The sequence below is a fragment of the Stenella coeruleoalba genome (assembly GCF_951394435.1).
Source record: "Stenella coeruleoalba genome assembly, chromosome: 12".
NCBI lineage: Eukaryota > Metazoa > Chordata > Mammalia > Artiodactyla > Delphinidae > Stenella > Stenella coeruleoalba.
The window spans coordinates 4228206-4239305 of NC_137158.1; positions in this window are offsets into that span (position 1 = coordinate 4228206).

Here is an 11100-nt window from a genome sequence, read left to right on the forward strand (position 1 = left end):
AGTATGTTTCAAATTTGTTTCCCTAGAAAGTTGGTAATGAATATGGAGTTTACTCCTAAACTATGTCACTTTAATGATCCACTGCTGAGTATGTTGACATCACTGACTACATGAAACCAGAAGACACGTTTTAGTTCAAAAACCATCAGCATCTATTTAAATGTTAGTAATTATTTTAAAAGACTCCCTCACATTGATGAGTTAAGTTCAGATAAGAAGGTATTCTTACATATCACTCTGTGAAGCATGTATTTTCACTTAGATAACACAACTATAGCAAAATTATTTTCCTAACTTTCTATTGCAAGTTTCTCTGTACATACTAAAAGTAAAGCGATTGTTATAAATGTGTTGGCTCAGTTAGCAGAATAAATTGACACAAAGATAAAAGATACCAGTCTATACTAGTAAAGTCAGAGGTTTCAAATACATAATCAGTTTATTTCAATAACAGTTTTGTTCTGTTGAAGGCAAGGTATCTGACAATATTAGGAATGCTATTGAAAATTCGCTAAAAATGTTCGAAGATAAAGTTATGTGCTCTTGTGCTAAAATTATAAGTATAAATTTTGTTAAGTTTATAATGATATATACATTGTTTGATCGAGTTGAGAAAAGGATGGAAAAAAATGTACTTGGAGTTTATTGTGGTTCATACATAATTCATAGTTTTAAAGCAAACCAGTTTTGATGCTCACACAAGTGGAATAGAATCTATAGTTACAAAATTTACAAATAATTTAAAATATTCACAGGACAACAGACTAAAATTTTTGGAATAAAGCTGATATTGAAAATAATGTAACATAGCAAAATGTGCTTTCTTTTGCTGCTGTCCGTTATCATTTAAATTTTAGAAATGCTTAAACTTGTGAAGAATGACTTTGAAAATAAATCCAGTATTTCAGGGAGGTTTTGGCATTTTAGTGAAAATATTGTAAGTTTCGGTTGCATCCCATTCAAAATGAGTTACAAACATTTAACCAAAAAAACAATATATCAAGAACAAAAGACTGGTGTTTGAAAGTTTTAGTGAAATGTACTTATTTTTAAAAAGACATTAAAGCTTATTCTTGCACAATACAATGAAAAACTTAAGCTCAATGAATTCAGAAGTGCTCGAGATCATAAATGTTATAACTAGGCTTTGAAATAGCTGGACTTATGGGGAACAACATTTGACAAAAATCCTATATTTCACAGATTATTTTTTTGTGCTAGGACATAGTGGAAATAAATTGAAGCACCTAAATTTTGCCAAACATTCAAAGGAATCATACATAGAGACCATTTATTTCCTGAGGATTCTCTTTGAAAATGTTTGTCAAAAAATAATTTTGAATAGAATAAAATATAGCTCCTATGGACATACTTTATTGATGTATTTTATACAAAAAAATATAATTGGGAATACTTAACATTTAGCAGATTTTCCTTTGAGGTTAGCAAGAACTTCAAAATATGTTCGGTGAAAATGTTCTCAAGATGGCACTGTTAGGAGAAGATTAAACTGAAGGCATTAAATGACTTCAAATTTATTAGTCATAAATGCAACTTTGAAGAGGGTATAGATAGTTTATAAAAATTTATAATTATAAGACAATATTGAAAAAATACTCATTCTTCAGAAAAATAAGTGTAAATATAGTTTCTGCTTATATTATTTTGTAATGTTTCAGACAATCAATATAAAGTATGTTTTAAAATGTCCTTTTGATTTGCAGAGACCAAGTTACAATTATTGTCTTTGGAAGGAATTTTAGAAATTAATTTTTTGAATAGAGCTACATTATTTGTCTGCCTATTTAATGAAACCAACTTGCCAAAGAATAAATAAATATTTCAAATATTATATATTTGTAACTCCTTTTAGCTACCTGTTTTGTTCAAAAATGCCATGGTTTGGGAGATAAATTATATATTCTTCATACACCTGCAGGATATGGTAAGCTATTATAAAACACCTAACAACTCATAACCTATCTCAGGAAATAAATGACCTGAAGGGAAAAGCCCTGAAAACATTTCTTTGAAGACAGTTGTTGGAGTTCTTACCACCTGCACTGCTACCAATCCCTCCTACCATTGGCAGTGGCTGATACATTCTACCAGACTCTCAAATCTCTCTCAATTAGGTTACATGGAAGGATCTGCAAGAGAAACACTGGGAGTTATCACTTTCTGCAGTTTGGGAGACACTTAACTTTTGTTTCACTCCCATGAAAGGAGTCTTTAGGTACCTAATTGTGGCCGGAAACACCACTACCCAAAGACATTTTGAAGAGGGACAAATACACTGATGGTGAGTTATATTTCCCAGAAAATGGGAAACTGTGGAAGGGTTCAAAGATGAGATCAGGGTTTCCCTGGTGGCGTACTGGTTGAGAGTCTGCCTGCGGATGCAGGGGACACGGGTTCGTGCCCCAGTCCAGGAAGAGCCCACATGCCGCGGAGCGGCTGGGTCCGTGAGCTATGGCCGCTGAGCCTGTGCGTCCGGAGCCTGTGCTCCGCGACGGGAGAGGCCACAACAGTGAGAGGCCCACGTACCGAAAAAAAAAAAAAAAAAAAAAGATGAGATAAGAGTGGTTTAAACACAGTTTCATTGTTAAATATTTAATCAAAAGTTAAGAAACTATTGGTTTAAACAGTGATTTTATTGACATCTTTAAGTTTATTTGAGAAGGAATAAAACATTTTTATGCTTCATGAAAGGGGATTTGTCTGTACTGACCTGTTACATAAGGAAATAATAGAGATATAATTTTGCAAATTACGGGCAAAATATACCTTTGTAAACATATTTTAGTACCTAAGAACAAAATATATTTTATAGTAAAAAAACAAACAAACAAAAACTGTTCAATTGATGGCTAAACTCTTCATATATTATGAAATATCAATATTTAGCAGAATAATCATTTAATTGTTAAACAAATTGATCTCTTAAATTTATTCTTCAAAAAACTCAGAGTATAGAACCACTAAACTTGTATTTTTCAGTAATAAATGAAACATTTCAAGTCTAATTTGAAATAAATGACAAAATTAAAATTATTTGTGTGTATGTATGCATACATACATATATGTGTATTTTTACCTGAAAATGGTTCCTCACAATCACAAATGAAACTATTTGCAGTAATATTTCTGCAGTTCCTATGGAAACAGATATGTGGTTGACACTGCCCAATTATTTCTGAACAATTTATGCCTATAAAAATAAAAGAAAATTAATGTTTCAACTAGATTAAAATATGTACATTATATTTATATAGTTAATTAAAGTCATAGATTTTTCCCAAATTTTTAATAATGAATAATAGAAAAATTTTGAATAGTGTAATTCTAAGACATAGTGCTTCATGATGATGGATTTAAATGGAAACAAAATTTAATTTTAATAAATTTGACATCAGTTTTTCCATCCTTTCATTGCATAATATAATATTAAAATATTTTTCTGATTGGTGATATTTGAGCTCTAGTTAATTTTTTATAATAATTTGAATGTGTTAATCATGTAGATAATATTAATATATGTAAGTATTAATTCTTCAACATATGCTGGAGCATTGCTGTGGTAATATACAAAGTGACACATTCAAATGTATAATATATTGTATCTTAGCCCTACTACCTAGCCAAGGTAATGATTCAAACAAGGAAAATGTGAAAGTATTATATATCTGAAGAGGAACCAGGGCATAAAGTTTCAGTTAAGCAAGAAAAATAAAATGTACAGACCTGTTGTGCAACATTGCACCTTTTGTCAACAGTAATATATTATACACTTAAAATTTTGTTTGAGGGTAAACCTTGTATTAATTCCTCATATTAATCATTCTCTCCACAGTAAAATCAAATCAAATCAATTCATATCAAATCTAATCTAATCTAAAAGTATTTGGAAGAAAAGAGGGAAGACTGCTTGGATTCTCAGAAGCCATGCACAAGCTTCTAAATTCTACACTTTCTTTGCTACTGTAACAAGTTTTCCAAATCCCACTTGTACAAGCTATCATGGTCCTACTACACAGAAAAACACAACCTTGCATAGCATATATTTCTATGTAGTTGATCATCTCATAATATCCTTCTTAGAGGAATGTGCTAACAAAATTCCAGGGCATGACACATGGACAAATGTCACTACAAAACAGTTGCACATGATTTGGCAATAAGCCTGCCACTTCCCCCATTCTAATTGAATTCTTAATTTAATTTGTGAGCAGTTTTCACCAGTTGATGCTTTTGAAATTCTTTATACACTGACATCTCTACCTCACTAATGCAGAACTTTTCATCTTTAACTTACCTCCAAACAATCCCCAACACAATGAAAATCTAAGTAATAAGTAATTACAATAAGTAATTGTGTCCCAAAATATTTCCATACGCAAAAGCTAGAGTATCAGTGGTATGTTCAATAGGTCATGTTCTCTTTCAGTCCTAGTGGATGTAATAGCTAAATTGTGACCACCCCCACAAAAAAATTCTTATGTTGAAATCCTAACCCCCATAACCTCATAGTGTGACTTACTTGGAGACAGGGTCTTTAAAGAGGTAATAAATGTTAAATGAGGTCACTAGTTTGGGTCCTAATCAAAAATGACTTCTGTCCTTATAAGGAGAGGATGCACAGGCACTACAGAGAAAAGGGATGTGAAAACACAGAGAGAAATGGCTGACCATGGACCAAGGAGAGAGGCCTTAGAGAAACCAATCCTCCTGACACCTTGATTGGGACCACTTAATCTCTAGAACTTTGAGAAAATAAACTTCTAATGTTGAAGCCACTCACACTGTTCTTTGTTATGGCAGCACTAACAAACTAGTACAGTGAACATTCACAGTTTCTTGGTAATCCTACATATTTCTGTATCTTTTAAGGTTTAAAATTGAAGTAATTGTGCATAATTAGAGTGGTGTCATGGTATGTGCTCAATGTCTTAAAAAATAAATAATGTTAGATACTTTTATAGAGTTTAAAATTTGATTATTTACATTATCAACTGCTGTGTTTCTAATAAACAAAGAAATAAACATTGGGATAAAACCATTCTATGCAATTATGATAACTAATTGAAATAATATTCCATGATTTATGATTATATCTATGCCAGTTAATATTATGTAGGTAGTAGAAATTTTCTGGTCAAATATTCTCTAAAGTTCTTTGGATGGTTTAAAACGTATACTTTAGAAGCTCTGGATTAAATTATTTCTCCATTCACCCTAAATCAGATATTTGAGTGCTTTTATTTATTTATTTATTTTTGCTGACCTGTTTTAATTTTAATTATCTGATATACTATGAGTCAGGTTAACTTACATCTTTTATCACCCCTGCCAGTAGAGTCAAATGCGAATTTGATCCCAGTTATACAGAGAGGATGCCCAGTTGATAATGCTGGGATTAACTTCTGAAATAGCCTCAGTACTTCTTCCCTAAAGAGCCTAAATTACATTTTAAATGATTGGCTTAGGTGAATTTTGGAGCCTAAAATGGCTTATAGAGTTCTTCCATTATACTTTATCACACAGTCTCCTCAAATCTAGCTTCAAGGGAGTCTTCCCTGTCACACAGAAGAGCAACCCTATTGAATCCTCCTAAGGCATGCCCTACAAAATTGCAGTTATATCACTGAGCCCAGTTGGCTCCAGTCACATCTGCTTCTCACCCCCCTTCCCCTCTCCTGACCAAAATGTGCTGTTAGTCTGTTGCGTGTTTTCTCATCCCGTCATTGCCAATGCCAGGCATTTCCCTTTGTTAGATCATCCTCCTTTTACCTTTGTAACTCTCCATGCCAGGTCTCTGAAACTGTAATTGAAAGAAATTCTTTCACACATTCCCAAATGTCAAATATTCCCTACATTTCTCAAAGTTCCTCTTCATTTTTCTCTGATGACCCAACTTCCTTAGTAAACTTTCAAATAGGAATAGTCTATTTCCCTTAAATCCTCACTTCAGCCTCAGGTAACCTAGTTTATTTACACTGTTTTTAGGTTGCCCTTCTTTTTGCTTCATCCACTCACCAAATATCTTCCTTTGCAAACGTTTGTCATCATTGCCTCTCATTTAGCTTATAAAAACCGGTTAATAATTTAAAAAAAAACAGTTGATAATTATATCACTCTCTTTCCCTCCTTGTTCTTCTGATTTATCAATTACTTTATAGGTGCCACACCAACACCATTGAGAACATTACTTTGGGTTCACAATCATCCTTTCTTCTCCAACTCTCCTAAGCAACTTCAAACCTTCGTCCCAATAATGTGTGTCCTTATTATCCTCGACTTAGAGCCACACTTCATTTCTACATTATCACCCAGAACTGCTTGCCCCAAATACCATAACCTTGCGGATTTCATTTAATGACTAAAACATATTATTCTGATAATCTTTTTTTTTTTTTTGAATGAGACATTAAGAGTGGATTTGGGGAAAGATGTAAAAATAGGTATTTCAGGATAAAGCATATATGTTTTTAAGATATCCTCTTTAAATAAGCACAATTTTTATTTTAAAGAATGCCTGGGGCTTCCCTGGTGGTGCAGTGGTTGAGAGTCCGTCTGCTGATGCAGGGGACACGGGTTCGTGCCCGGGTCCGGGAAGATCCCACATGCTGCAGAGAGGCTAGGCCTGTGAGCCATGGCCGCTGAGCCTGTGCGTCCGGAGCCTGTGCTCTGCAACGGGAGAGGCCACAACAGTGAGAGGCCCGCGTACTGAAAAAAAAAAAAAAAAAAAGAATGCCTGATAGGATTTTTATATGCCTGGAATCAAAATTTAACCCATTCTAAAAAAAATCTACCAAATTCTTAAAAACATAGCCTATTTTTTGGTAACTAACCATTTATGAATTCAGTCTATTTTACTATTTTAATAGAATTATGTTACTTTAAAAAATAAACTTACCTGAAATTTGTGGGTGACAGATACATTCATATCCTTGCTTATTCCATTTTTCTCTTTTATTAATGCCACTGCCATTATTTTTACATGGCTTAAAGGAACATGAATCCAGCTCCTGGCAGTATTTCCCATAGAATGGAGGCTGGCAATGGCAGCTGTATATCTTGCTCCAAATTTCAGTAAGACATGTACCATGCCCAGAGCAAAGCTCCGAACTCAGATATTCCTGGCAGAACTGCTCTTTCACTGTTACATTTAGTCGAAGTCCCAGTTGACAAAGGGATGGACCACTTGGCATTACTGTGATGAAATAGTGTGTCCCAACACTCAGCCACTGAGAATTAACAGTGTGCATTCCTTTTAGATTGCAACCAAAAAGTAACTGATCTTCAGTTGTGGTATTTTGCAGACAGTCAATGAATGATGCTTCAGAAACATTCATCACATTTATTTCTGGATATTGAAGAGATGGTTCAGAAGAAATTACAAGGATGTCTCCTAATTGAATTTGCAAAGGGCAAATCTGGGGAACAACTTGATTGCCAGAAGTATTCATTTTAGTATTTACATCTCCAAACCAGCAATCCCCATAGAACTCCAGGCAGATGTTTTCTGTCACTGTCCAACTCACCACATATGTTGAGGGCTGTGTACGCCATTCTTCCGTCAAGTGCCGTTTACATGTTGTTCTTCCATTTATAAACATGCTGTGAAGAACCACCAGGCTCACAAGCATAATTAAATTGTCAGTCATTTTGGGAAATTGTGTTTTACAGTCTATCATGAAAGTGTCATAAATAATTGCTGCAAAATGGGCTTTCAGTATTGCTGGAAAATTCTAAGCAGATATTTTGTTCAAGGACTCCTGGGGACTGGCTTTCTTTCTCTATTCCCAAAGTGAAAGTAGATTTGATGACTGGATTTTGATCAAGAAACAGTAGAGTTCAATTGTTTAAAATATACCTTAAAACAGAAAAATAATACATTGTTAGTGAAGTTTTTCCTAACTTAATGATATAGAAAATTCTTACCTGTTTTCTGCAAGAACTGTGTCACCAACAGCTAGTCACCTTCTTTGTGAAACAAGGCCAGGAAAAATATGGTCAAGGTACGTTGTATCTCATCCTGCCATATATACTCACCTGCTTCTGAAAAGTGCCGGTATAATTACATAATTAAACCAGCAACGTACTACAGTCTTTTATACCAAGTTTCAGCATAACTGAAACACAGCAATAGTCAAGATCCTTTTTTATGGATGGTTTAATTTTTTTTCAGATACAAGTATCTCTCTCTGATTAGTTTTAGAAAAAAAATCTTAAAAACAACTAAGAATAAAAATGGTTCAAATATAATGTTTGTGTAATATTTTCTTACAAACATAAGGCTTAAGGTGCCTGTTGGTGACAAAACATGTTCTTGTAATCCAAGAGGAGAGAGCTCCCACATATGTAAAATATTCATGGAACATTCTGTTATACAAATGACTAAACTCAGAATGAGTCTTCACCCAACTTCTGCAGGAATGGTGGGAGGGTGGTAGGTAAAGATGGAAAAGGAAACATAAAATGGTTTAATGGAAGGATGATAAATAGAAATAGTGTGGCAGTAACGTTCTCCTTCATCACTCAACACTGATGTGGAAGGAGGGGTCAGGGGTCAATTCTGTTGGAAGGTACCATTACTGCCAGAGGGCAAGAAAACAAACAGGAATTTTGAGATTTAATATATTAAAATAATTTTAAAAAATAGTAACTAACACTCATTAAGGGTTTTCTCTGGCAAATCACTTTACTACTTAAGAAATAAGCTGTAATCCTCACAAAAAATTCAAATTTTCTAAAGAAAGATAAATGTAAAAGCATAATCTTTGGATTTTTGGATCAATGTTATTTATTTTTTCTATGTTCTTAGGCCACATGAGTTTTAATTCCCTCCACTGTTATATAGGTAAGAATATATTTAAAAGATTAATTTAAAGAAATTAATATAGTAGTATTGAATTAACAGGGCAGAATTAAAGATTGAATTAGACTATGTAAACCTATACAAGTCATTCATCAAATGGTAGCTTTTATTATTGTCCAATTTCACTCAGTAATCAACATCCACATTTGTCAATTTCAAAATCCCAGTATTCTCTAGTATACCTTGACTATTAATTAAAAATTGTTAACTGATTTTATGCCATTATATTATGTTATTAATTTGTTAGTTTATATCAGATATTTATGGTAACTAATATCTTGATGACTATTGTAAATCATGTAGAAATTAAATTTGAGTTATAAATTACCACTTTGCAAATTTAGTTGTGGCTATTATAAATCTGTAAAATACAAATTCACATAAGTAATATACTAGCCCTACCTTAATATTCATGTGGAAAATGTTAAATAATAAATTTCTTACAACTAAAAGTTATGTATAGTCATGTTCATTTAAAATATGTTAACCATAACTTTTGGATTTCAATTGAAAATATTGCTAAGGTTAAAAGAATACCTTAAACAAATATATTTGATCCCAATCAATGTGAAAGACAATATGCTAAGTACTAGGAATTCATCAATCACCAAGTGAAATTAGGTATCAGTGTAAAGAACTAAGAACTTAATGAAGGAGGTAGATGGTTAGGCAAGCAACATCATCAAGTTACTATCAAAAGAATAGTCTAAAGCACTATAAAAACATGCAACCGGGACATTTAATAGGAAAGAAGGATGAACTTGGACAATGAAATGGAATCATCTAGGAAAATTGCCAAGGGAGGAGAATTCCAGGAGAAAAAAGTCTGTATAAAGATTTTGAAATGAGTGTGACACTGGATACCTTCCAAGAAGTGAGAGAAGTTGAGCTTTTAAGTGTAAAGGGCAGAGAACATATGATAAAATATAAGCTTTGAATTTAGAGAGAGATTATATCAAGAAGGGGTCAGCATTTTTGGTAAAGGAGCTCACATTTTATCTAAGGAAAATGGGAGTCTCTGGTAGATTTTTTGTAGCAGATTAACAATAGTAAATTTTATTTTAAGGATGTCAGTTTAGTAGGAGTGTGAGGAATGTATCTGTGGGTACACCTGGGAGAGTTGAAAATTTTGGGAGGGGTCAGTAACACTAATCTAGTGAAATAATAGGGATGGCATGATTACTACAGTGACAGTAGAAATATAATGATGCTGGTGGACTCCAAAAATATGTGAATGCTAGAATTATAAGGTCTTGAAGGCTGCTGACATAAGGAGAGAGAAGGAAACCCAGGAATAACAGGTGCAAAAATAAGATGGTAAGAGAGAAGGAATGTCAGAATCACTTAAGCATATACTGAATTTGAAGTGTGCCTGAGTGACTTTCTTGTAGAACTATCCAGATATCAATGGTGTATACAGATATGAGCACAGCAGAGAATCTGGACTAGGATTCTAAATCTTATCATATATTTTTGTATTTCGGTATGTATGTAAAATTTTTGGAAGGTTATTTTAAGATTGGAAAGTCTTGATCTTGTTAAAATTGTGAAGAAGGGATGCCTAAAGAAATAATAAAACAAATGAAAGAAGGCAAATGGCAATGAACACAGTGCAGGGTAGGAGGAAAGAGGAAAGATTGTTGTAGATTATTCAGCTTGTAACTTTGGTGGCAGGAAGTTGGGGAATTTCTCTTGTGGGATCTTCTATTTTCTCTGTGAGATAAGAGGTGATTGGTGGAAATCGTGTTTTTGGAAGAAAGAGAGGGATTAACAAGATTTGAAATAAACAGGGAAGAAAATGTGAGTGAATGCTCATTAAGAAAAAATAGAAGAATCACTAAGCAATATTGAAATATTTTTGTTTTTGTAAATCACAATCTTACAGTAGTATCAGCCTGCACAGGTGCATTATTTTCCCAGTAGCCTAGTTAAAAAAATACAATAAAATATTAAGTAATTGATGGTTTGAAACAAACACAGTCACCAGCAAATTACATTTGCATTGAAACAGAATTAGATCTCTGTGATATTTTTAGACTAGCTGCAGATGTAAGCTCACATTACTGTGTGGCTAATCCTGTGTTTCTCAGAATTCTCTGCAACCCTAATTATTGTGCATTTATATTTTCTAAGAGAAAGTGACTTGATATATTGTATTTCCATTTCAAGAAAAATAAATAAAACAGCAAGCCAAGAAAAAAACAAAACAAAACAAACAG